General features: G+C 43.2%; 1 protein-coding gene across 1 annotated transcript in view; it reads right to left on the bottom strand.

The window, feature by feature from the left end:
• Positions 1 to 27,226, bottom strand: part of zmiz1a (zinc finger, MIZ-type containing 1a) — a 101,913-nt gene that overhangs the window by 56,434 nt on the left and 18,253 nt on the right. Inside the window, exons 2-3 of the mRNA XM_062430133.1 lie at positions 19,433 to 19,549; positions 5,917 to 5,991 (exon numbers count right to left, since the gene is read on the bottom strand). The gene's annotated coding sequence lies outside the window, so the exon portion shown is untranslated. The remainder of the gene's footprint in view (positions 1 to 5,916; positions 5,992 to 19,432; positions 19,550 to 27,226) is intronic.

The raw sequence follows: 27,226 nt of genomic DNA, 5'->3' as shown, positions 1-27,226 counted from the left end.
GTGTGTGTGTGTATGTGTGTGTGTGTGTGTGACTAGGGGGGTGAGCATGGCACATCCACAAAACATTAAGGGGGTTTGAGTGGGGAGGGGCTGCCAGCCAGGGTGCATTGTGGTCCATCTCGTGGTTTTTTATTGACGCAACTCTGACAACACGAGGCTGGGTCTTCCCTCACTTGCTCAGCTGAGCAATCAGGTCACCTCATCTTGACAGACAGTAACACACGCACACCCCCGACGTAAACACACAGACACACACACGCGTGGACACACAGTACATGCAGCCCGCAGCTGTTGCCAATGATGTCAGTCCTGATTTGGCCAAACTAGCCTTTTGTTTCACAGCGTGAACACAGAAGAGAGGAGGAGGCTTCATTTGGCAGCAGAGCAAGAGTTTTTCTGGCTTTAAGATTGTTTGGATTAAGGATTAGCTACTGGTTGCTGACATGAAAATCTGAATGCAATATAAAAAGACATTTGTTGAGCTCTAATTAATAAAACCTACTATTTTGATAATCAATTAATCTTTGTGGACATTTCTCAAGCAAAAACAAGAAACATTTGGTTTTACCATCTCAAATGTGAGGATTTGCTGATTTTATGACCTAAATGATATTAAATATCATTGGGCAACAATCAGACAAAACAAATCATTCGATTAAAAATAAAATCTACAGGTTAATCAAAAAAAATCTTCCTACAAACCAGGTAAAATACAACATGATGTGTTTTTGCATGTGTATTGTATTTGATGCCAAAGCACCTCAATGTCAGTAATGCTTCATGTGTCATATATGTTTAGATGTAAAGTGGTGTGAACCATGTTATATAAACGGCAAAGAACACACAGCATCATTTTACACCAGCCTCAGTGCGCTAAACTGTCAAGAGACAAACAAATATAAAAAGCTAGCATCTTCAGCAGGTTACTGACCCCTCGCTGTAATGAGTTGTTTAAAAACCTAAAAACTACAAAATTGTCTCAGTAAAACACAAAGTTAGAGACCGTTCCTCTAGTCAAATGCCCCCCATCCCCTCCCACCTCTCTGCCTTCACCAACATAAACACACAACAGACAAACACCCTCTGCCTCCAAACCCTTGATGTCTGTTGGCAGAACTGTCTGAGGAGCTTAATTGGTACTTTCTCATTTTTTCCTCTTTCTCATTCTAACTTTGTCACTCTCTCATTCAGCTGTGTATGTGTGTGTGTGTGTGTGTGTGTGTGTGTGTGTGTGTGTGTGTGTGTGTGTGTGTGTGTGTGTGTGTGTGTGTGTGTGTGTGTGTGTGTGTGTGTGTGTGTGTGTGTACGTGTCTGCTGCAGTGTAGAAAAAAGCATGTGTGTCTGTGTGTTTTCATGGCAAGAGGACAAGAGCGTGGGTGCCACTAAATGAAACAGAGGCCGGAGCAACTGCACACTCTGTGGCAATGTGATAGGGTGAGCCAACTCGGTTAACCAAATCTTGGAATGAGCCTCAACTGAATTAGGCGTACGCCACAAACGCACGCGCATACACACAGGCGTGCGCAGACACGCAGACACGGAGAGAAGTTGTCCCGGTGCCCAGGCAGCTTTCCTGCTGCCGATGATGAGGAGGTTTGGAGATGTGCGTTTGTTTGTGCGGATCTAAAACACACACTTTAATGGCTAACTCAATGGCTTGCACACTCTGCCAATCACACACCAGTTTCAGTCAACAGTAGCAGCATTCTGCTTACTTCCACATTTGTGCTCAGTGGCTTTCATTACTACACACTCAGAAACACACACAGAGTCACATATCGCACCTGCTGACATGAGATAAAAAACATAGCATGAGGCACTCCTCTACTGAGCGATTATGCTACCGTTGACATTTTCGTAAATAATCCTACTTCTCCTGACATTTCATGCAGCAGCTGGTTACAGTACATACTGCTATTCAAGCGAGCCTGCCTCTTGATCTAAGATGTGTCTCGTGGAAGCCCTGCAGCCAGGGCTGCTTGTTGGAGCAATGATTTGATTAGGTTTGCGCTGATTACAGTCTTGTTGGTTACAATAAACGGCTCTATCAGAGAGAGCGAGAGGGAGTGATTGAGAGTGGGACTGTCAGTTTGTCAGGCTGTCGAGAGCAATGTAGTATCGTATTTGTGTGTTTAGCAGAGGTGTGCGTGAGATGAATCAGCTGGTATCAACGAGCAACAGCAGTGAGGATAATAATACAAATCTGTTAGCAGTTACCAGCGCTCAGGAGAGCAATACGATGCCGTGCAAAAACTGGGCCCTATGAGTCCAATCACGGCACAGGAAAAGGAGCAGCGTAAATCTGAGCGGCTCCCATTTCACAAACAAGGCTATCACAGACAAACACTTTTAATGGCAAGTGCCTTGTCTTGGCATTGTGTTTGAGAGCTGTAGACGTTGCAGCAGTGGCGCAGCAGCTCAACCGTGGTGTGTAATATTGCCTGAGAACAAATAATCTGAAAAGCCTCAAATGCCCTCTGCCTTTGTAAGCTTTATGAAATATTAACCAAATTAATCTAGTCTTTTTTTTTCTCTGGAGAACATACTGTACTGCCAATGATTACCTGGAAACCAACAATCATTCCTGAGATTCATTCTAAAAAAAAAAGCTGCAACATTTTTGATCTCTGAAAGCCAGGCGTAATTATTATCTTGCATATATCATGTTTTTATTAATTAGGTGTGGGCCAGTAAACGTTGCTCTGCATGTTGAGGTGACAGCCACAGAGGCACCGGCATCTCTTAAACACAGTTTATTCCTGACCGTGTTGGGTGGAACACGTCATTATAACATTATGGGGCTTAACAGCCAGCAGTCCAGCATCTGATCGGAGGTCAGATTTGTGTACCCCATGAAGATATTTTTAAAGACTGATATGATACCCTGTTTAGTAAAGCAATTTCTAGAGGCCTCAAGGCAGAACAAAAGGGCAGAGTTCACCGAGAGCAGAAAGCGCTTCACTCCAAATATGTGACCAGAAAAAGAGGGCTGTAAAGTAAAATAGAAAATCATTTGAAGGGATTTTATAGATTGCAGATTTAATGTCCCTCTGATGGAAAAAGAGAGAGAGAGATCAGGATTAATCCTCTTAGCTGTTTGTTTGGTAATCTGATTTAGTCTGATTTTTAGGCTGCTATCTCTGGTTGTGGTTACTGATGCTGTCTCTGGATCGACCATGGCCATTTTCACCTTCAACACCCCTCATCTTCCCCCTCTGGTATATTAGGGTTTGGGCTTGACATATTAACAAAATATCGGTATATGTAAATCCCGAGCACAGAGCACCAAATCCTGCAATGTGTCTGCTTATGAAATGATTCCCCACTCTGACATCGCTCCAGAGAGGCACGCTACGGCTGTCCCTGCTCCAAATAAATGACCTACTTTGCACATTAACACACATTTACATGCAGGCAAGATCCAGGGCAGCTTCGTAGTTTCTGTTCCCGGCTCAGACACATCTCGCTTTAAGTGCAACGTGGCTGCGGTCCAATTCTTAGAAATCGCAGCCCCTTTTTTGACTCTCCAGCCATCTTTGAAGGGATCATTCAGGCAGTCCAGCTGAATGGAGGCAAGGCAAACCATATTTCCTTTCAACCAAGCTGGAAAATAGGTGCATAATATGCGCCAGGTTGTCTGGCAGAATTGTGCTTTTGTCGTGCAAGCGTGTTAATGGAAGGTGAGGCTGGCACAGAGGCCCACCTAAGGTGCTCCCAGCCCAGGCAGAGTTATTTCCAGACCACTAGCCCCTCCCGTCTCCTCCACCTCCACCTCTGGTGGGGAAACCACACCACTGCACAGGCCCCAGTCACAGACATAACTCAAGAATGGATCCATTATTCACACAAGCTGTTAGGGGACTGGCACACAAGGGTGGGATGTGGTAGTGGGACACGAACACTCATTTTTACTTAACTAGGAATTGCTCAAGCAGGCAAAAAATGTAATTAGAGCCAATTTTTTTAACAAAAGAAAACGGTTCTCAGCTTCTTGTCGTGCATCTGTCATATGAATATCCACAGTGTGGTTTGAGTGATGTCAAGTAGTAAAAGACGACCCCTGCAGAAAAGAACTGGCAGTGTGTCTGCGTGCATGTTCAATGATAAAATGATATGTGTGAACTATCACGGGCCATGTGACTGTGGACACACACTGAGAAACACAATGCAAATAAACGCAACATCAATAGCGAAATAAAAGTCAACACAGCTTTAGACATACGTCATATCAGCTTTAAAGGACGTTTGACGGCACAACACAGCTCCACACAACTCGACGTGGATCAAAGTGCAGGTGCTCTCTCTCTTTCACACACACACACACACACACAGGCCAGATTGTATACGAGTTTGCTCATGGACCATGATAAGAAAATGTGGTAAATGCGTAATCTGATATGCATGACTTGAGGTTTCTCTCTGCCTTTCTTTTCCTCTTGGAAATCGCAGGTTGCATCCATAATTTACACCAGCCTCCGTCTGTTTCTCTCTTTTCCACTCTGCTCCCTCCCTCTTTTTTCTCTCTCCATCTCCCCTTCTCTCTCCTGGCAATCTGGCTTTTGCAGCTTTGCTCATTAGCATATTGCAGAATGTGCAGATGCCACCAAAAATTATTCACCTTCCAGCGCTTTGATGCCGTTTCACATGTACACAAACTACACTGTCGACATTTTGCACAGCCTCCCAAACAAAAGCAGAGGGACAAGGTCTCCTTTTACTTTAAAGTGTTGGGAGGCATAATGGGACATCCTTTAGTCTGATGTTTCCTCTCATCCTCATTCACCCCAATTACAGTAGCCATCATGTCAGTCAAAGGTTTTTAGATGCTGTGATGAGGATTGATGGAGTGTTTTTTCCTAGCCAAGGTTTAAATGAACACTTAATATTCATGCAGTCTGAGGGATAACTGAATTTATAATATTCATGCTGTTCAAAGGCTAATTGAACACAGTATTCCTGCATGTTTCTGCATGTAGTGGAGCCCTGTTCTGCAGAAGAAGGTACAATACTGGAGGATGGGGATATGGGGATTTGCAGTTGTCCTCCTTTTGGAGATTGATATTGATATTGATAGAGGCAGATCAATAGCCACACATGGTATCTCACCATTGGTTCAGCACTGCTAACAGTGCTATTCAGGTATCACACCCTAGGGACAGCTTGAAGCAAAGCCAGACCAGTATCACCACTGTAGTACACATGCAAGGATGTGGACTTGTAAACATCCTTCAAATGGGCTTTTTTCTCCTGAATCGACCACATCAGAGGAAGAAGAGTGATACAGTGAAGTGCGGAATGACTTACTATATCATTCTTCACTACTTTTTATGTGCTCTTGTGACTGACCGCCCTATTACCTGACAAGCACCAGCTGTCTGCCATGCTAAGGGGGAAACGGCATCAATCCCAATCAAAACCTCAATCCCGATCATGTAAATCCTCATGCTTTCATTTATAACAAATGGATATCTCATGGCGATTAATTTAGTATGTAGGGACGTGTATGTGGTCCAACATTGTTCTCAGAAAGCGTTTGATAGCGTAGTATCAATTTCAGTATCAAAGGAAAATGTAACGCCTTGGCGTTTTTCTTCAAAGATGATTTAAGTTCTTGTGCCTCAAAACTGAAAAATCTGTATGTTTCTCTGCTCTTCTGAATGTATACATGTTCTGTTTTTCTTTCTTTCTTGAAAGCACACAGCACTCCATCTCAGTTACTGTGTAACACAATCATCAGCGCTTCCTGTCCAAGGACAAAACACCTGTGTGTTTAGCAGCTGGTATGACACAAGAAAAGACCAAATCCAAACTGCAGACATCTTTATCTTGTTTGCAGAAATCATGCTGAAGCATATCTGTGACACCCTACAAGCTGATGCTTGGATGAAAAAATAGGTGATAAATCAGGATCCTTACCAGCAGATGAGGATGTTCCTGTGTTCCCTATTAGGCAAAATCCGTTTCTTAATCCTCATCAATCAGAGAGCGAGTCTAAAATGAAACAAAACAGAATGCAATGCACATCAGGGAGTGTGACAAAACACAATCTGCTTTTTAGTGATAGGAAAACAGGACTTGGGTGGCATCATTTATCGAGATGTAATAAAGCACCCTGTCGTGCATCTGTCAGATTGGAAGCGAATAACAAGGACTGACAGGGCTGGAGAGAATGTGCATCTCTAATCCCCGCCAAATGTGAAACATAAAATACTTAAATGACAAATACAAGTTGATTTCTCGTCTTCCTCGTGAGTGTTTTGCACCCATCTAGTTGCAGAAGCAGCTGTCTTTGAACTCTCCAGGCTCTAATCATGGAGGAATATTTCTACTGGCTCATCCCTAACTAAAATGTGCATATTTCCTAATGGAACGACCATTCGCGGGCTATTACTGCACTAGCCTACTTTACAGGACTGCATCTGTAACTCACTTATTCCTGTGTTTGAAACTCCCACATTCGTGTCATTAATATTCTGCTAGACTGCTTCCCAAAAACCGTCTGGCTCACAGTTTTTCCACATGTGTACAGTAGACGGAAAGAAAAGACTTGAGCTATCTTCACAGGCTACAGATTGCCCCACATTTAATTACTGTTAACACCAGCGCTAGCAAGCTAAATACGCCCCCATGATTTATTCATTTTCCCCCATATTTCAGTCAAATTAAATTAGTCATATGGGTTTAATTAACTAAATATGATCTGATATTGTAATTTCACACTTGGATATGGGATACAGAGAAGGGTACTTGAGCACAAAGAAACCATGGTAAACCAGTGCTCATTAAATGCTCTTATGTGTAGTCATGTTGGCATTACCAACGGCAGCATTAGCTGAATGATTGCTCTTAATCAAGGTTTACACGCTGGGAGGTTACCTTTATTCCTAAAGAACTGGGATCACTGTGCTCACACCATTATTCATTGTTGCTATTAGTCATTGAACCATAGCTAATACAAGTAGCTCCCCTCATATTGTCTAGGACCTTCGTTGGCTCATTATTGTTATTGCAGACCACCGAGCTGCAACTGAGGAAAATAACAGTTGATTTTTCCTGTTTAAAAAAACACACCACAATGAAACAGTTCCATTAATGGTGTCTCACCACACAGATCGTTTTGCTTTTATTTGCCCACATTTTGGGATATCTGTCCCTAATATTTCAAGTGACACCCAAATGCAGTGGAAATGAAATTGCATTTTTGATGCTCACAGTGGCAGAAAATATATATATATATATGTTTGAAGTATTATCCGTTGTAAAAAGAGACTGGGAGGGAGGGAGAGATGCTGCTGAACCTTTTAAATGTCACTTTTGTAATGCTGTGAGGATGACAATCTAAATTTTACTCATATATTGTTTTGGGGGTGCAGGCTGAAATCTCAAGAGACAGATATGTCAAAACCTGGCCAAATAAAAACCAACAAGAAATATCTTCATGACTACCAGCCAGAAGAGGAAAGTGAAAAAGAAAGTCTTTTGTAATTTGGGTGAGGCAAACCATTTGAGTCCAAGACTATCTTTTTCCCTGATAAGAAAAATATTTTATGCTAAGATGATGTCACACAATGTCACTCGCATAACAATTTTCATCCATTGCAAACATGCTTGAGAAAACTCTGGTAAACAGCATGTCCCTGAACACAGTATAATATATCTATTTTCAATCATTTGTCAGTGTTTGTGTCATTGATGCTCACACATTCAACACAGGATCTACTGTGGGGTTTCCTATTCAATTGCACCTGGTTATTTCTATGCCAGTGTGTCCTCTGTTGTCTGAGTACCTCTAAAGCACAATATCTAATGCTGGTATTATTTCCCACTCATACAAAGGCTCCATCAGGGCACTAAATGAGCTGCAGTGAGTGATATAAAAAAACAAGCAGTAATTTACTGATCTCCGGTAATGAAACATGAGGCCGGTGTAGCATGTTTTCTCACTCTCACAGAGAGGAAATATGGCTACTGAGAGCTACGCCTGCTTGCAAAACACTGTCACACCGCCTCGCGACACAGGCAGAATTATCAGAGAAAAAACAAATGGAGGCACTGATTCACTAGTTTATTTACAGCCCTCTCCGGAGAAGAAATAAATTCCCCCGTTGAGGCTTTGTTTCCCCATCACACGACACAACGGGATGCATGAGAAGAGAGGTGAGCAGGCCACACACACACTCAGAAGGAGAAGCACACATACAAATGCAAGTACACACGAACACACACAAATGTCTTACATCTGGATTAATCTCCAATGGGCGTCCTCTTCACAGATGCCATTAAACGTAGCAGAAGGCGAGAATCATGCAGGAAAGAGGCTGCCATCTGAATAATTTATTCAGAGGCTCATCTTGTCTCACACCAGGGGGATTTCTGCTTTCAATTTACACTGTTTTCCTCCCCATATTCAAATCAGGGAGCAGATTTGTTGTGATTGGCACACGGAAGGTCAACGTTAGCGAGCTAGCGTCAACGCTTTCCTTGTGGGCTGGTGTGCTGGTCTATTAGCACACTAGGATAGTGTGTGTGGCAGTCTTTGTTTACCTCAGTGTGTGCTGGGTGACACTGGAGAATAGGCCTATGGAGCGCAGAGACAGCAGTGTGTGTCTGAGCTTATTAGGCTGCTTTCCAAGGACACAGGAGGCTCTAGACATTACACTGGCTGGGGAAAAAACACCATTGCTAATCATGGCAGGAAGATGTTAGGACTGCAGACAGACAGAGAGAGAGAGGAGGATGAGAGAGAAAGTGGAGGAGTCTGGGATGATAGCAAAAGGGGAGGAGGCAAAGAAGAGTTATAGAAAGCGGGGAGAGTGCAGGATGAAGTCATGGCTCTCATGCATGTCCTCACTGTGTGTGTCACAGTGGGACTGAGAAGAGGACGGAGGAATGGTTTAGTAAGGCACAGGTCATCTGTGACAGGATGAGCTGCCATTAGCCGAAGGCGCACAGAGCAACTGACATGCAGGGGGGGGGACTCCTAGTGACAGACTGCATTTTCAAGTGGTCTGTGTGAAATTTCCACCATTTGAAGCAGCACAAAGGATCTGTTTTGTTGTGTTGGTGCTGTTGTTGTATGATTCCTTGGGGAACAGATCAGTCTATTTTACTTTATACTCAACGTAGGTGGCATACACGCAACAGAGACGTGGCATATCTGAGACGTGAACGTGTTTATCTAAAGACACTTACACTGCTTAAAAAGGGGCATCTCATTCTCGGAAATGTAATCCAAACTTTAAAAAAAATAAAATAATAAAGGTTACAAGGTTTGCTCGGGGGAAACTGTGCTTACCAAGCAAAATGCCCTTGTCATTTCCAGTAGTAAATTGGTATGTGCTAGCAAGCGCTGATGACAGGACTTGGCTGTTTCTGCCGTTACAGGCATGAATGGCCCTGTAGTAGCCGGGCACAGTGCAGCAGTTCAACAAGGCCTCTTTAACCAGCTGAATGACAGGCAAGCAGACGGGCAGCAAGCCAACCACAGACATTCAGCTCTGGCTGCTGTAATGATGCCAATTCAGCCAGACCAGAGAAACCATGTGACGAGGGCAGAATGAGAGTGGGAGAGGAGAGTCGAAATGTATGAGCGCATCTAGTGTTAGGTCACCAGGCTGTGTCATTCTTCTCTTCCAAGTATCCCTCCTCCATATGTCTCCACTTTATTATCATTGTCTAACAGTCCGCTTATGTCGAGCCCTTAAAAATGTTATGTTGTCTTTTTGTCACTACGGGTAGTCTATGAATGTGTGGCTTGTTGCCTTGTTAAACTTTAAATGTCAGTGTCCACAGCCCTGAGCGTTACATCAGTAGCCCTTTGCACCCTGTGCCTTGTGGAAATCTCCGTGCAAACTGAGGGGAAACTCAGCGCCAGTATGACACAGCATGGAGGAATGCACCAGCGGATGTGGCTCTCTCCCTCTCTTTCTCCTTAGCAGTCAACCCCCCCCCCCCTCTCCTCCTCCCTCTCCTGCTGTGGGAAGGTCCATATGCACCCAGTAATTATCAAGGTTATTTTCTCCGGAGGGCCAAATCCCTGTTTATGGGCAAGAGCGTGTGTCACACGGCCCTGGCTGTCAACCCACAGGGCGCCGGCTCTGTAGACAACGGAGTCTCAGCGGCACTGCAGTTGGCAGACTGTGTGCAGTGGCTCTGCATTTGCTGCTGTTTAACAAAAACATTTGCGATTTTCAGTAGATGTGTCATGACCTCAAGTGAGACTGCAAAAAAATGATGTTTCGTGTGAGCTTCGAACCTTTGCTCTTGCCAAAACCTAAAAGCTATTTCTGGAAACCACAAACTAAACCGAGAGTATTCAGCAGCAAAAAGAAAAATTAATACTCAGACACTGAACTTACATAAATGTCTTTGATTTAAATCAGTGTTATTTATTTGTTGCAGTCATGAGGGTAAAGAGTGCACGTTTTATGTTACTATTTCTACTGAACTGTGAAAGAAGAAAAAAAAGGAGACAATTTTTTACTATTATTAGTTCGAGTCACTACCTTCCCAGTGCCAGACACTCTGGAGAGTTGTGACCTGGGCTACAGAGCACATTTCCTTTTGGCAACAGCTACAGAGGAAGTAAGATTGTAAAAGGCCAGTGGTTAACAAGCCCTGTAAAAAACACTAACCAATCCAACAAGTTAGGTATTATACCAGTTAGTTGGAGGCAAACAGGAGGCAACTTTGTCTTGTGAATGGGAAACAGAGTAGGGTTGTTCTCATGCTACAGTAGGCTTGTCAGCAAACAAGAGCCTGGAGCAACCTGAATTGCGAGCTCAAAAGTAAATTTGCATGTAACAAACTGTTAGCCATGGTCAGCAGTGCACCCCTGCCACTCCTCCCCCCCCACCCCCCACCCAACTCCACACACACACACACACACACACATCAAAATTGGCTGCTCCCTTCACAAAAGCTGCTTCCTCTCCGTTTCATTGCGCGGGCCGGGCTTTGTTAGTGTGCGGAAATGCCTCCAGAGGGAATGAAAATACTGGCAAGTCCCTGCAGCTCTTTCTGGAGAGCAATGCAGCGAAAAGAGATGGGCCCTGCAGCTGTAAGATCACACACACACACGCAACCACACACACGTATGCCAAGTGCCCATGTAGGTGGAGGGCTCAGGTTACGTTATGTCGTAGGTTATGTCCTAAAGTACATAAACACCGGTGTGTGGTTACAGGGCTGTCAGGGCACCGGAGGAGCAAGAGGAAGCCAACAGTGACAGTACAGAATCTAAAGTTGGGACTAATGTTGTCACGGCTGCCACAAAATTACAGGCAACGTCACTGTGAAAGCTCATACGACTGCTAAAATCAGGGGTTTTCCAGCTTGGGAATTCCATTTAGACGATGAAGTGACCCCTGTATCCTACGTTCATTAAATCATGAGTATTGCCTTGTTGAGAGATTCCACAAAACAATCCCGGAAAGGTCAAGAAAAGTTGAGATGGGGCAGGAGTGACATCTTAACTGCAGCTCCTCCATCTATCTATTTTTTATACCCACTTATCCCATTCAAGGTTGCACGCATTCACACCAAAGGTCAGTCCAAAGGCCATCTTACCTGCATGAGCACCCTGAGAAAACACAAACTTACACTTCAGCCGCCCCAGTGGGTACAAATCTTCAACCTTCATCATAACCACTGCGCCACTGTGCAGCACAGCACTTCCCTATGCTCTTAAATTTTTTTTATATTCCATTACCTCACTCCGTGGCCATCTCGGTTGGCCATAAACACGTGTTTGTAATAAGACGACAGCCCTCCAACAACAGATGATTGCAATCAAACAGTCAATGGCCAGCACTTAAGGCAAAAATACACCATATTAGTAAGAAACAGGAACCAGTGATTTAAAGGAATACATAATGTTTTCAAGAGATTGGTCGATTGTTCAAGTAACCAGAGCACACTGAAATCATGCATGTGCTTCATCCTGTCTCTTCAGTATGTTAAATTACAGCAGCCATTATGACTATTATTATAATGTAAGAAGAAAAACCTTTTAGTAAACAGTCATCAGTCACGGTGGTTGTGTTGCCCTGCAAATGAATAAACTATAAAACATTAAATATATCTAATACACACTGTAAAGATCATAGCAGACCAGCTCATGTTACCTTTTGATACTACTGTGGCTGAAAACCCCCTGCAAAGTGATTTTTCAGCCCTCCACTGTCTCCCTGCACCACCCACACTCACATTCAGTTGACCCAGGAAATTTAAAACAGTACGCTATTTTTGTTTAATAGTTCATGTAAATTGTACCTCCTACACAAAACTGCCGCCTAACTCCATGTCTTTTCAGTACAGCTGCTGCAAGTTTTTTGGAGATAATACTAGTCGCCTACTATCAGTCAACACTGTGTGTTTTACAACCTGGGTCTTATTGTCTTATTAGTTTGACTGATGCGCAAAATCATTATGTAAACCTGCAGTAGTTTCGTATTGGGAAAGACAGCTGCTGTAATAGACAATTGGGATAAAAACTTTTGATGTTTCCTTTCATTAAAAATAACTGCTTTTGATAGTTGGTTTGGAGTGGCTTCACTCAAGCGGTTTCCAGTAAAGCACTTGTATCTATTATCTCTATAATGATGTGGTTAGCAATAGATATGTTGGCTACAAGTATTACAATTAGATCCACTTTCTAAAAGAAATGTTGCTTTTACAGCCAAAAGGTGGACTTTGGACCAAACAACTGACTGAAACTGTCTCACCGGGGGAACATATCAGGGGGAAAGCAGATTTAAGATGCACTGGCAGAGCGGAGGAGCTTTCAAGACAGCTGCTCGAGTTTCTCTCTCTGTCACTCTCGCTCACACACACACCCCTGCAAACACACACTCCACTCCCTCTCTCCTTTTTAGCCAGTGACAGCAGGCACCCAGCGATGACATGAGGAGTGTCTCTGGCAGCCAGTAAGGCAGCACTAAACAGACAGAAATATCTGCTCTGACAGACGGACAGACCGTCACCCACTACGACATGCATGCAGCTGTCACTGAGTTTACCGCTCCTCTTCCCAACCCTCAGGTTTGATTTTCCTTTATGTAACTCTCTCTCTCTCTCTGCTGAACAGTGTTTCCCTCTTTTTTTTCTTTGTCTTTCTGATATCATAAACTATATTGAAAAGCTACACCTACATTTAGGATATTGTGCTAGGTTCTGTTTGACTCATGGCCAGAAAGGAGGTGGAGGGAAGGGGAGGGGAGGGGGCGTTTGTTTTTCATGAGGCCAACTTCTGAGCATGCAGCCATCCTCCACTTGACCAGCATTTGTCTGCACAGGCCCAGCTCTTTGCTCCTTTCATTTGCTCATTCTTTTGTTCTTGCTTTCGTTCTCTCCCGCACAACAATCTGTTCTCTCTCTCTCTCTCTCTCTCTCTCTCTCTCTCTCTCTCTCTCTCTCTCTCTCTCTCTCTCTCTCTCTCTCTTTCACTCTCTCTCTAGCTCTCTCTGTCTGTTTAGCTCTCTCTTTCTCAGCCACAGCCGTTCTCAATTAGGAGGGTCAGGGAGCGGAGCGGAGAATAACTCAGGCTCTGGGATCTGGAGCTGGAAGGACCCAAAGATCAGCAGCAACAAGAAACCACTGCTGCAATGTGCTGCGCCAAAAACTGGGCTGTGGCCGCCTGTGTGTATTTGCATGGGTGTGTGTGTGTGAGAGTGTGGGCATGTTGCATAAATCTGCTCTGTGTCAACAGGTTGTCAGTGACCTCTGAACTTTATGTTTAAACAGACATGAATATGACTGAACTGCTAATGTTGTGATTGGTGAAGCGCTGTGTCTGCTGGCATGTAGATCTCAATTTAAAGATCCCGGCTTTAAAACTATAGAAAATCATTTGCGCTCATGCATTTGCAGGCACACCCATGCGCCTAATCTTCGCTCCATGAAGAGAGCTACTTTAATTGCTTTGTTTCAATGGTCCCCTCTGAATGGGAAGAGAAGCTGGGGGCTGTAGTTTACAAGACACATCTGCAGGTGTTGCATTTCAAACTGAGAAACTCCAGCTGTGAGAAGGAAAACATACACTAACACAGGCACACAGATAGCGGAATATACAGGCAGATTGTCTTTCTGTCTCTTCATCGCTCACATACAATCACTGCAGGTGCAGCACTGTTCAGTACGTTCCTCTGTGGCATCGAGCCTGAAAACGCCGGTCCAATCTGAGCGAGGTGAAATTGGAAATCTCTTAACATCTGTGTCTCTTTCTATACAAGTATTGACTTCAATCTGAGACAATGCAAAATATAAATATACAAAGCTGAAGCAGTATACTGAGAACAAGAATCAGAAAGAGAGAGCATGTGCTTATCATTGGAGCTCCATCAATGTGGCTGACGCTTCGCAGCAAGCTTACAAACTACAGGTCTGACAGAGCCATAAATACCCCAGAATAATGTGGCTTAGGGTCATGTAGGTTTCAGATAACCTCTCTGTGGCCAGTTGTGGAAAAACAATTTTACTTTGCTGCCATTCAGCCACTTGTACCCAGTATCTCACCCATACACATCTCATAGTGGCTATTAAAATAGCTCATTTAGAACAATTTGCACTCTTTAAATTCGAAAAGCTCTTGGAGCAATGTCTTCTATGAGAATCAAATCTGTTTGTTACAGCTGAGACTCAAGTAGTTTGGAGGATCTTTGGTAGCATGTCTCCTAATTCACTGAAAGAAAGAGCAATCAGCTAAGCTTCAGATGGCATCCGACATACGACGGATTCAATCTCCTTTCTTCAAGCGCCTCTATTGTAATGTTCTCACACACTGGCGTGTATGCCGCATTGCACACATTCTGGATAATCTATGCAAATATGCCACAGATGGACAAGTATGAATCTAATTGAGCAACATATGTGTCGCACTCCTAAAAATAATAATTCTTGCACCTCCCTGTGTTTTTCTCTCAACCTACTTCTGTCATCCTTCGTTCATTCATTAAGAGTTACGTGTGACTGCGATGCCGGCATAATGCCACAACATTTGTGAAATTATTCAAATGAGGACACTATGTTTCCTTTGTTTACTGCCTTGAATAGTGACTCGGAAACAAGCTTGGGAGTATTCATGAACACCATTTCTCACTCTCACTCCCATGCTACAACTACCACCCCCTTCTCTCTCCCCCTTTCCCTCTCTCTCAGTGAATCCTGCCACGGCATTGGAGGAACGTCCCTGCCATTATGAGAAGCCATTAATGAGTGTGTGGCGTGGCGTGTTGTGATGCGCGGCATATTACAGCCATTCATCAGAGCTGGGAGACACTTGACAGGCGGACAGCCAACAGGTTGTGTAATCATATAACACAGCCATGTCAGGCCTGCCACGGCTCCGTGTCCCATTCAGGCCTCTAATGTTGTTTTCCTCTGGGTAATTGACGACGCCAGACAGAGAGACCCGGTGATGGATAACATCGTGGACCAACGGGCGCACAAAGATGGCGGTCTATCGGAGTGATGTCATTTCAGATTGCATCAACGTTTGGAGATATTTAAAGGGAAATTCCTGTTTTACAACTTCTCTTCCAGTTTTGGCCATCATTACTATCAGTTATGATAACATTGTATTAATCAAAGTAATTGCTGGGATCTGGGAACAGAGCAACATCGCTAAAATAAAGTCAGGACAAGAAATACAAGTGGTTGTAAACAAAGACATTAAGCCAGATTAACTAAACCAAAAGTGACTGCACTCGAAATGTGTGTAATCATCCCTCATTGCACAGGGGACGAATTCAGTTGAACCAGGAACCACAAGTGTGCTGAATGTTAATAAGTAATTAGTAATAATTTTACTTTTCATCTTTGTTTTCTCTTCCAAATAGGTTGCACAACCTGTCTGATCATGTGACTGCGTTTAGCCCCATTGGGTCTATTTTTCACAATGCTTTGTTCCCAAAACTCAGTACAGTGCTATTTTTACAAATAGGAATGATAGGTATGATGTATGAAACCTGAATTTAGCTTGAAATAAAGTGAAAATGCAAGATGGAAATCCAGGATAATCTTGATGCAACCTGATCTATTTTAGTTAGACAAAGAAATTAATGTAATAAGTCTAATGAGTCATAATTGAGTAAAGGGGGAACATTTTAATCTAAATTTTGCAAAGAAAACCATTATTAGACATTCATCTAAGATACAACATTAATTATGTCAACACCTGACAAAGTGAAAATGTTGCTGTTGTAATTACAATGTAGTAGGAATGCCATCTGACACTCAAGAATGTGTTGCAAATATTCCATCTCCTCTGCACAGCACAACTCTCAGCTGCATCAGATGAGTAGAGGTGGCCCTGAGGCAGTGTTAGACGTTGTTAAGGATAGCAAGTATCCTCGCGCAACCTGTTCTGCTCTGTCCCTAAGCTGGAAAAGAGAAGACAATGTTCTCTCTCATCCTCCCACTCTCACCACTTTATACCTCTGCTTGTTTGTGAGATGCCTCTCGCAGCGCACAATCTGAGCAGACCAGCTTTGTATGTGTGTGTGTGTGTGTGTGTGTGTGGGGGGGGGGGGGGAATATCACCAGCAAGGATAAAAATACACATTTCTCGAATATCATCACAGTCACCTAAGCTGCTACCCTTTAAAGAAGGAGTCTTTATTAGACATATGTTTTATCTTTCACACTCTCTCTGTCATGAGCATGCAGTATAATGTGCACATACAGAGATGACAGTGGAGAAACACAGGGCTGCCAATGTGCTCTGCCGTCCTATGAATCACATGAACACAGTTACCTCAGGAAAACTTCACTCTGGAACAAGAAGAGGAAGAGAAGGGGAACAAAGAAAGAAAAGAACTCAAAGTGGAGGGAATGAAACAGATGAAAATGAAAAAGGAAGCTGGGAATGGGATGTTAATTCCTTTGGTGAGCTAATCCCTCAGCGCTTTGACATTCTTTGCTTTATCTAGGAACGCCATGTGGCAATGAGGCGTAGACAAAATCCAAGCACAACATAGTGAGTTGATTGCAGGTCATGGATGCTAACCAGGCAACTAGTCACTCCTGTACTGAAACGTTGATCAAATCGCAGTTTGATGAACACAGTCATCTTACATAACAAACTGGGCCTCCAACTAGTATTTTCACTATCAACTAATCTGTTCATTATTTCCTCGATTAATCGATTAGTTAGTGAAATATGTCAATCACTGTTTTCCAGCATCCAACATGCAACCTAAAATGTCTTGTTTTTGTCCTGAACCAACAGTCCACAACCTAAAAATCTTCGGTTTACTGTCAAAGAAGACGAATGAAACCAGAAAATGTTCACATTTAAGAAGCTGAAACCACAGAACTTCAAAAACCCTTCACCCTTTATTGATTACACTTCTATAACAAATACAGACTAATGACAACATCTGTATTAAGTTGCCTCCATACTGACATTTTAACTCAGTGATAACAGAGCAGGTTAGGGTAGACAGTTGTCCCCTTAACCTTTCTACAGCACCTGCTACGCCTGCACCTGAGCATGTCTTGTATTGCATTGTACAAAAGCTACGTTTTTTACCACCCATACTTAAACATGTGGCTGGCATTCAAAGATGTATCAGTTTTCAAAAAGCGTTGTTTGTGCGTGTGAAAATGCTGTGTGGACAGACGACCAAAACTGAGAAAAAAAGGCGTTTTCAATTTTACCCGGGTTAAAATAGTCATACTTTAATGCAAAGATTAGACACACATACGCACATTTATACACACACACATTGACTCTCCTCAAACTCAGCCCCGTCGTCTCACAATGGCCACAGTGTTCAGTGTCAACAGTGGCCACACTATGTGGCGCTAGAATTAAAAATGCATCCAATTAAAGCTGCAGGGGAAAACACTCCGCTGTAAACGGCAACAGTCTGTAACATGTTTGCAGCGATGATAGGCTTTCTAAACAAATTAAGCCAAAGGAGCTCTGCATTACTCATCCTGGCTGGCTGTCTGGCCAAATTCTGCCTCAATTGCACAGTTGTTTGATCAACTGTTGGTACGTTGTGTATGTGTTAATGTGAGAGGGGGGAGAAAAAGAAATGAACACACATGAGCTCGTGAATAGCAGTCGAGATCAAAACAGTATGACAGCAGCAGAGACACTCAATAAAACTTGCTTTCCTATACTTTCATGTGTCTACAGTCGTGTGCTGTCACACTCTGTGGCTCTGTTCTGTCAGCTGGCAGCGTCTCTCTTTCTTTCACTGTGCATTACTTGTCACTCCACCGATGGTCTGCGCGCGCGCGCGTGTGTGTGTGTGTGTGTGTGTGTGTGTGTGTGTGTGTGTGTGTGTGTGTGTGTGTGTGTGTGTGTGTGTGTGTGTGTGTGTGTGTGTGTGTGTGTGTGTGTGTGTGTGTGTGTGTGTGTGTGTGTGTGTTAAACCTGTCGCTTTCTGTGCTCTGACGTCCGTGTGCTAATCGCTTTGGCTGATCCCCGCTAGTCACGCATGTGTGTACAGTATCTGTGTTCTTCCGGCTGCGTATACGTGTGTGTGTGTGTGTGTGTGTGAGTGTGCGCGTGTGTTTGTGTGCGAGGCAGATGTTCCCCGGGCGGTGGCATTGCTCAGCGTTCACACACCGTACTAAGGAAGATTAACCAGCACTTTATTTATTTATTTGCTTCCTGGATTGCACCCACCCTCCAACACTCCCCCCTTCAGTCCTCATTCTTAATCCCTGGTAGCACAGAATGCAGTAGGAAAGGCAAAAGTGAGTGTAAAATTCAAGCAGCAGAGTATTTCTGCCATGTTGGATCTACTTTAAAATTACAAATCTTTTATGGTTCAGGCCCATGAGTCCCAACTATTCACATTACTAGACCTTTGAATAAACCACAACAAGCTCACAATAAACTCTTCAAAGTTTCCTTTGGATAGTGCAGAACATGATATTGAATTTATCCCACCTAAAACTCTAAAACTCTAAAGTCGGGTGATGTTAAAGTCCTCACTCAGGACTACAGGTAAATAGTCTTGAATTTTGTCACTATAAATCTGCATTAACACATGAACAATCTTTTTCCCCATTTCACAGTCTTGCATCTGCCAACTGTAAAATGTAAAAATGACAAAATGTGAGTTTTTTTGAAAACAAATGGTTCTTGAACCAAAGCATCATGGTTTTGTCCTATATTCCAAGTATTGACACTGGCTACAGAGATTCTCATCCGGGACTGGCTGGGCCTTTTTAGACAGAGCCAAACAGGATCCTGCACAGCTCCTCATAAACAGCAACTGCAGACTGCTCAGTTCCCAGTTCCTCCCCGGCCGCCAGCCCAGGAGGGTCCTATCAAAACCAGCCACATTACTCCTTCACTTTGCCTTTGCGTGCCAAGTCTGCTCCGTGTCGGGAAAAAAAAGCCAGGACTAAACCAGATAGTGTGTGCGACGGAAACCACTGAGCTGTGGATTAAAAGAAAAAATCTTTTTACCTGTGTGAACTCTGACCTTGGTGGTACAGCCGCTGTGGTTAGCCTCCCCCTCCCCCACCCCGCCCTTCATGTATTCCTCACGCACAGTCCCTCGCTGACCCCTCCTTAAGTGGTGATCTGAGGGGAAGGAAGAAAGAAGAAAAGGCTGTTAAATTTCTTTTAATGGAATGCCAGAGAGAACCTGGTTCAAACAGAGGACAAATGTATCACAGAGAAATACACCCCACTGTTGAAAAATGTACGCAGGAAGCCATGAGGGAGTTTGCTATACTACTGCCCCATTTACTCTACCTCCTAACCCTGCCTAAGAGCCAATGAACCAATGAACAACTGCACCACCTATCACACTGTCATGCCTGTATACTGCAGCAGTCCTGTATATCCCCCCACCCCACAGTGCGACCCCACCCCCCGCTGCACAGGAACAATGTCCTTCCTAAAGGTTATCAGCAGCCTGACGCTTGGTCAGCCTCATCCTGAGTCCATTACACACAGAGCAGCCAGATTCACCGCCTTAATACACCTCTGTAAGTCTGTCCCCACTGCTTTGCGGCGCCCTTGAAGGACTGATACAAATCCAGTATATTCCAGTACACAAGTTTTGGGATTAGCTCCCCAGCACATTACCTTTCTGACTCCAAAACACCCACAATGCACTTATATTCACCCACTTTCTTCAAAACCCATTAGCTTGTGAACATGGAGCAGTGAACATAAAGATAAAAAACTTCATATTTTCACCCAGAAATTGGCGGAGACCAAAACAGAGCTGCAGAAACATGACTCCAAATGAACACACAGTAATGTTGCTCTTTGTGAATTTATTTTCAGTCATGTTCTTCCACTCATGTGGATGACGAGCTCCAGCAGATGCACTGTTAACTGAAACTCATTAATACAGCAACATTGAGACTGCAAAACCCCCCAATGACATAATCTCATACAGCAACAAGCACACTTTCTAACACAAGATACAACACAGGCATCAGAACCATTCAAAGAGAAAATGTAACACAAACAAAACATAAAATAAAACCTAGAAACTCCATTAAAACACCTCTGTGCTATGTATGATTAAGAAAATATGCTGATACTACAAACAGAAATATCTCTTTACATCAATATTGACAAAAGAATGAGATGAATATAACAAAAGAAACTGACAGGAACAGTTTTACTTTTTACCATCTTTATCTCAAAGTCTTCTGGTAAAGACACACTGCTGTCTTCTGTCTTCATTGTTTTCATTGTTTTGTCACTTACTGTATAATCTCTATCACTGGTGCAACCAAGTATACTTTTTTTGGCTAGTGGCCATTTTCAAAGAGGTACAGTATGTACCTGCATGACAATTTGGCCAGTGGTTTGAAACGTCACTGGAGCAACACTGTGAGTAAATAGTTTTAGCCTGCTACATGTCTGTGTACACACTGGGTGCAGTTCATCTTTTGAAACGGTGCTTGATCATAATTAATATATTATGACTCCTGAGATTTCTGCATGGTGTGTGTTTGCCAAATTTATGATTTGAGTAAATCAAGGTGTTCACTCTTGATGTTTAAAAATAAAACATGGACAAATACAAATATAAAAGTTGGCAAATGCGACAAGATTTTATATAATTTTTCCATCTGGGAGCTAGAAAACAATACATGGGTGTTTTAAGAGGAATGGGTGCATGAATGGGGGTGTGTGTGTGCCCCCCCCCCCCATATATCTTAACACCTGCTCATTCATTTAATCCACAAGCAGAAGGGACCATACTGAAAAACATACTGTGAGAAGAGCGGGTTGGTTTTGGACTGAGGCCAAAAAGAAGAGGACAGGGCGGAGGAGAAACCCATAAATACGCAGGGAGGCGAGCAGGTGTCGCGGACAAATGTGATTTACAGGGTCTCCGTCCCATACAGTGCTTGACAGGTAAGCCTATTAGGTTGATATTACCCAGCTATAACACGCACCAATGGACCCTCTTAAAAATGTGTGTGCAGTGAGTGTGTTAAGGTGATGGGTTTAAGAGAGAGATTATAATATCCCATTGTTAACTTGGCCATACATTAGCTTCTCAAAATGCAATAATTATATCTTTAGTGAGCTGATTTTCATTGAAGAAAAGCAGCTTTACAAGAAAGCTATTTTCTTTAAGGATGGTAGAAAAAAAAACAAGATGGTTTTATTACCAAAGAAGTTAGATTGGATTCCAGTTTAAGGGCAATATTGGGCCCCCACATACTCTGAAATGACACGAGGCTTCAAAGAGTATGAGAGGCAGCTAAATACTGACATGGCAAAGCATTTCTGCATATAGGAACCTGCCGGGGAGCAATCACTGAAGGATGCAAACGTTTATGAGAAACTAAATGCACTAGAACATTGAGCGGAGATCTGCAATCGAGTCTCACTTGTAATACTGCATGAGAGACACGAGACTACAAGGAAATTGCTACCACTTGAGCAGCACACTACAGATGGTGTTGAGAGCAACACAGCACACAAAGCAATGTGTTCCTTAATAATGTGGTGAATATTGCAGTGAAAAGCTGAGTGCTCTGTACTAGCTTCTGCAGACTCTAGCTTTTTTTTTTTTTTTCTCTCCCTGTCAGAAGTGTGAACTCTTTCATCCCGGATTTAAGAGGCTGCGGTAAAATCCTCAAAGAAACTAATCGTGTTAAATGAGGTTTGTGTCTGTATCCATGACTTTTCAGTGTGCGATTGTGTGCGTGCGTGGGGGCGTGTGTGGGGGGTTATAGGTGCCTTGGAGAAACTAAACTATTTTGTCAACTTTGAATTTAAACTCTGTGTCAACTCTCCACTACAGCCAGTCATTGTCTCCTGTTTCATAATCTTAGTATTACTCTCTTAACACTTGAGTCCTGGTAATCGTATCTGATGAATGTGGCTGTTTCATTGACTGAGATAGACCAATTTTCTGCACAATGTCTTGAGAGTGATTCAAATGCTGGAGATGACAAAGCCAGAGTTTGCCTGATAAAAGCCCTTAACACCACCAGCGTTTATTTTAGCTTCCTGGAGGGAATCCTAGTCTCAAGCGGCTGCTCAACTCATACAGACAGAATAACTCATACTCGCATAGATGCACACACACACATACAGACACACATATCTTATCATCCGAGGCTGAGGAAGCAGGAGGGCTATAAAAGCCAACCTCATCTCCTTAAAACAGGCAGGGCTGTCCCTGGGCATCTTAACACAACTCATCAACTGTTAAACCAGAGAGAGAGGCAGAGCAGTAAAAATCAATGCCCCCCAACACGGCAAACACCAGTCAATGATGTTGGGTGGAAGAGAAAAGAATTTACAGCAGTGTCTGGAGAGGTAAGGAGAAACCAGGAAGAGGGAGGGAAGCAAGGAGAAAGTCCATGTTAAGCTAAAAGCGGTAGGCTAATATATGTTATTGATTACCTCTATGCAAATAGAAGACCTCTAAAAACCAGAGAACGCAATTTAAAGCAGCAGAGTCTCTGAAATCGATTGGGACTGTGAGCGAGAGAAGCCATTTCCCTCTGGCCAAGATAAAACACTTTACTATGAGCTGTCAGATACTTATCAGGAGGAAATTAGCAGAGGAATACCATTTTCCCAAAACAAACAGGTCAAGTGTTTCTCCTCCTTGAGTGGTCTTTCCCTCTACTTCCCTCTCTCCTGCTCTGATTTCATCATCTGTTATTTCCTCCCGTTTAAATGCCAACAGTGAGGAAGGCTGGGGCTGCGTTTCATTCAAACAGATCATTTGTAATAAAAAACCCATGCAGGCAGCAGCCCCCGTGCACCGGAAGGAGCAGGCTGTTGTTTGAAACGGAGAGGATGAGGTCTCCGCTTCGCCTCGGCTCCTGGGACCAGCCCCAGAGCTTGCCAGCACCCGCACGTACACACTGACGCAAGTCCGTTCTGGATCTCAGAGCCAGATCTCCACCAAAACAATATTTGTGTTTTTGGCCTGCAGTCTGTGTTCCCGACTGAAAGGAGAAAGAAAACACACACGGAACAGAGCAACAGAGAGACGTGGAAGTAGGCTGTGGCCCACACAAGGCAACCTCGTCGGAGAGGGAGAGGAGGGCAGCTCGGCGTCAACATCAACACCGGTTCTGCAGTCATCGCTCAGCGGGTAATTATGATAACAACGTGTTCCCTAGGCAGCCTCTCTCTGATTTAGTTTCCGAGCACTTACCCTTCCTAAAATCTCCTCCCGATAACATCTGATATGATTACAAAGTCAAGATCCTTTTCAAGGAGCGCCCACTTATGCGCCTCTAATTTAGTGTATAGTAACTCTCCCTCTTGTGACTACTCAATGATGCTCCTCGTCTTATTGTGTATGCTTAGTTACGATGTTGCGCCATTCTGATTTTCATAACATTTTGGAAAATGCCATGACATAAATGAACCTCACCCTACAACGCCATCTGTTATTGAGCGCTTCACTGCCTGCTATTACCTTTGATTGTAAACACTGCCTTGCCACATGGGGAAATACATCATTTCATTGTGTCTGTTATCATCCAGTTCTAACAGTGCGAGTTTGGCCCTGAATGGAGTCAGTGGAGTTGACCCTGTGATTACCTCTGCGGTGCGGCATTTTCCTTGGCTGTCAACACAGCCGACCCCTTAAACAACCAGCGCTGTTCTGTAACGGGGCTAGGCTGTTGACATACTGAAGACATTTAAGATAATCCCAGAGATGTTTCTGAGTTTTCCAAGATTACATCTTCAAAGGGGAAACGCGGGGGGCAGCCTCCACTTGAAAGGGAGAGAGATGCGGAGGGTTCTTGTTCTGAAGGAGGGGGTTGGAATAGCTCAAGAATGCAATCATGGTTTTGGAGTGGAGAAAGGCCTGTCCTGGCTAGCTAAGCTGGTGGGAGGGTGAGAGGATAGGAGGGGGCAGGTGGTGGAGAGGAATCAGACATGAGAGAGAAAACACACCTGTTGAATGGGACAAAAACAGAGGGCGGTAAAGAGAGGACTCTCACCTGTGTGACCTGACAAAAAGCTGTAAATCACACTCTTCATCTCTGGCCGGCCCAGGCTTTTATTATGTTTGGTATGTCGTCATTTTGAGGTCAAATGGAAACGTTTGGAGGTAAAACACACACACTACATGACAATTCACAAAATTACAATAGTGATTCTGCCCTACATCTGGTCTGTTCTATTGATGTCTTGTGTTTCAGCCCATGTCTAAAATAATGTGGTTATACATGTCGTGGTCACATAAACCAATCACACAAAACATGTATATCTAAATGACATAACTTTCAGACAACTGCTCAGATATAAAATGTTAAAATAGTCAATCCTAACATCTAGAAATCAGTATTAGTTTTGGTTTAGTAGGTAGCTTTTTTCCCTTTGATTAAACCTCCAGTTTATACTGTTATGCCTCTGCTACATCATCAGCTACACCAAAACACAAGTTAATCACAAGCATCCATCAATCAAACCACACTTCCTACCAGGTACCTCTTAAAGGGGAACTCCACTGATTTCACACATCAAAGTGTGTTTACAGGTCTTGAGTACTAGTTGTACATGAGCTGCTACTACATGACACATCTGAAACTTTAACTTAACTCTCAACATTAAGTTTTGACAAAGAAGAAGCATGCATGGAATAAAAAGGAAGATATGTCTGGTACTGCTGTATTGATTTTGATCTAAAGGCCGATGTACTGGTATCGGCATCGGCCGATGCGCGGGTGCGTTCGCCGATTTTTAATTTTTTTAATTTTTTCGGCCTGATTTGCATTGCCCCTCCCTCACTGGCAGAGTGTAGGTGTAAGTTTTGGAAACCTCACTCTCTCTCTCTCTCTTTCTGACTGAGAGCGGGGCAGAGCAGCCATCGCAGCGGTGTGTGTGTGCTGCTCCACCTCAAGAAGAGCTTTTACAAGTAAGATGGGAGAGATGGTTTATGCGTGGTTGAATATTTATTCGCGCTAACGTTGATAATGCACCAAACATAGGTGCAACATGTTGCTTATTTTTAGAGCAGAAACTTAAACAACTTGTTGCTTAAAGTACATTTGTTAATTTTGTAAATAAATGTTTCTTTTTTTGGTTAAATTGAGACGTTTAACATTTGTTATCATTGTGTCATTTTTATCATGTAAATGGAGGGAGAAAAAGCAATATCGGCTCCAAATATCGGCTCAAAAAAATCGGCAGCACATATCGGCCATCAGCTAAGGCTGATGTAAAAAAAAAAATCGGTATCGGCCATAAAAAATCTGTATCGGTCGACCTCTATTTTGATCATTTTGCTTAAATTGTCCATCCTCAGTCTGACAAAGTTATAGGGGTGCCTTGCTAAATCTGTGGAGTACTCTTTTCATTAATCAATGCTTCAACTGCAATTGCAGTTAAAGTAAAAGAGAAGAAGGAAAAAGATTTAATGGAGCACTCCGTCGATTTTGCACATTTAGTATAGTTTACTTGTCATGGGGATCACTTTTCAGCCGGTGAAAACAGTTGTATAATATCATCTGTGGCTCTGTTAGGAGCTTTCTAAAGTCTGAAAAAATAATCCTGATTATGTCATCGGGGTTATCTCTGTTTGGGCTTGAAGACTACAAATTGATAAAACAAAGCCTGTGTTACAAACTGGGGCTTGCATTTGAAAGATGTGGGCATGAAACAGACAGCAGAAGTTGAGGGAAAGGATCCAACCTTCTTTTTTTTTCAGAGCTACAAAGGATTGAAAGTATCCTCTGCTGCATCGAGTCTGACTATTCTTTGCTTTATGTGTCTCATGTTAAGCTCCCGACTTTGTTTAAGTCCAATATAAATCACTTGAGTACCCCTTTATGTATGTTTCTATTGTCTGTCAATACAGTACTGAGGCCAAACTTTTAGAAAACAGTCTTTGTTTTTTGAGATCCATCCACACTAGAGTAACGGATCTTTTGGATAAAAAAGTAATCAAGTATGGTGTTTCCCAAGTTAAGTGAGGTTATACTTCATGGATCCCTGAGGGAGATATTTCTCTCCCTACATGTGACTTCATGCATCCCTGTTTAGGAGTTCGTAACTTCCCGCTCCCTGGGCAGTGTGCTGTGTGTGGTGTAACTCCAGTGATCATGACTTAACTCTTGCATAGCCTCCAGGCAGCTCTCTCCCACAGTGTGCTTTACATACTGCATCATCACAAAGCATTTTTAGATGCTTTGCATTACATCTGTGATGAGCTGCTGCCTGGCTACTTTACATCTACCAGCATAGGACGAGCATTAGATAGGCCAAATGAAATGTGTCAAACACAAATTGCTTGTGAAGTATTAAATGAAAGCGAGAATTATGACTCATATTTGCAACAAATGTCAGCAGTGACGTCCTCTGTGACTATGAGCACCTCTTAATGACTCATGGAAGTGTTCGCTAACACGGCTCTGACGGACACGGAAATCACTCAGCAGTATCCTTTTCCAGCCACTGACCGGCTTTGTGATAACAGTGGTACTAATTATAGTAGAGGAGTATTTTAACACAGCACACAGGGGGGAAGCTGTGAAGAATAGCAATGTCGTGATAATAGCAATTTCTAATATTATAGTACATCCGTAATCACAGCATTTTTTTCTATTATAGCAAGAAGAAGGCAAAGACTATCTTTATGCTTTCTTGCTGCCCAGGCCTCCTTCTCAGCAGTGTTGGTGACATCATCAGTGAGTCAGCGACCAGAGCCCAGAGCTGGGATCAGAAAGCACAGACTGAGGTCTGTCTATTATCAGCTGCACATACTGTACACTATGAGCAGGCACAAAACACCCAGACAAAGAG

The sequence above is a fragment of the Scomber scombrus genome, chromosome 12 (assembly GCF_963691925.1).
Source record: "Scomber scombrus chromosome 12, fScoSco1.1, whole genome shotgun sequence".
Classification (NCBI taxonomy): Eukaryota; Metazoa; Chordata; class Actinopteri; order Scombriformes; family Scombridae; genus Scomber; species Scomber scombrus.
Note: the sequence above shows the minus strand (reverse complement) of the source record. Positions and strands in the feature narration are given on the sequence as shown.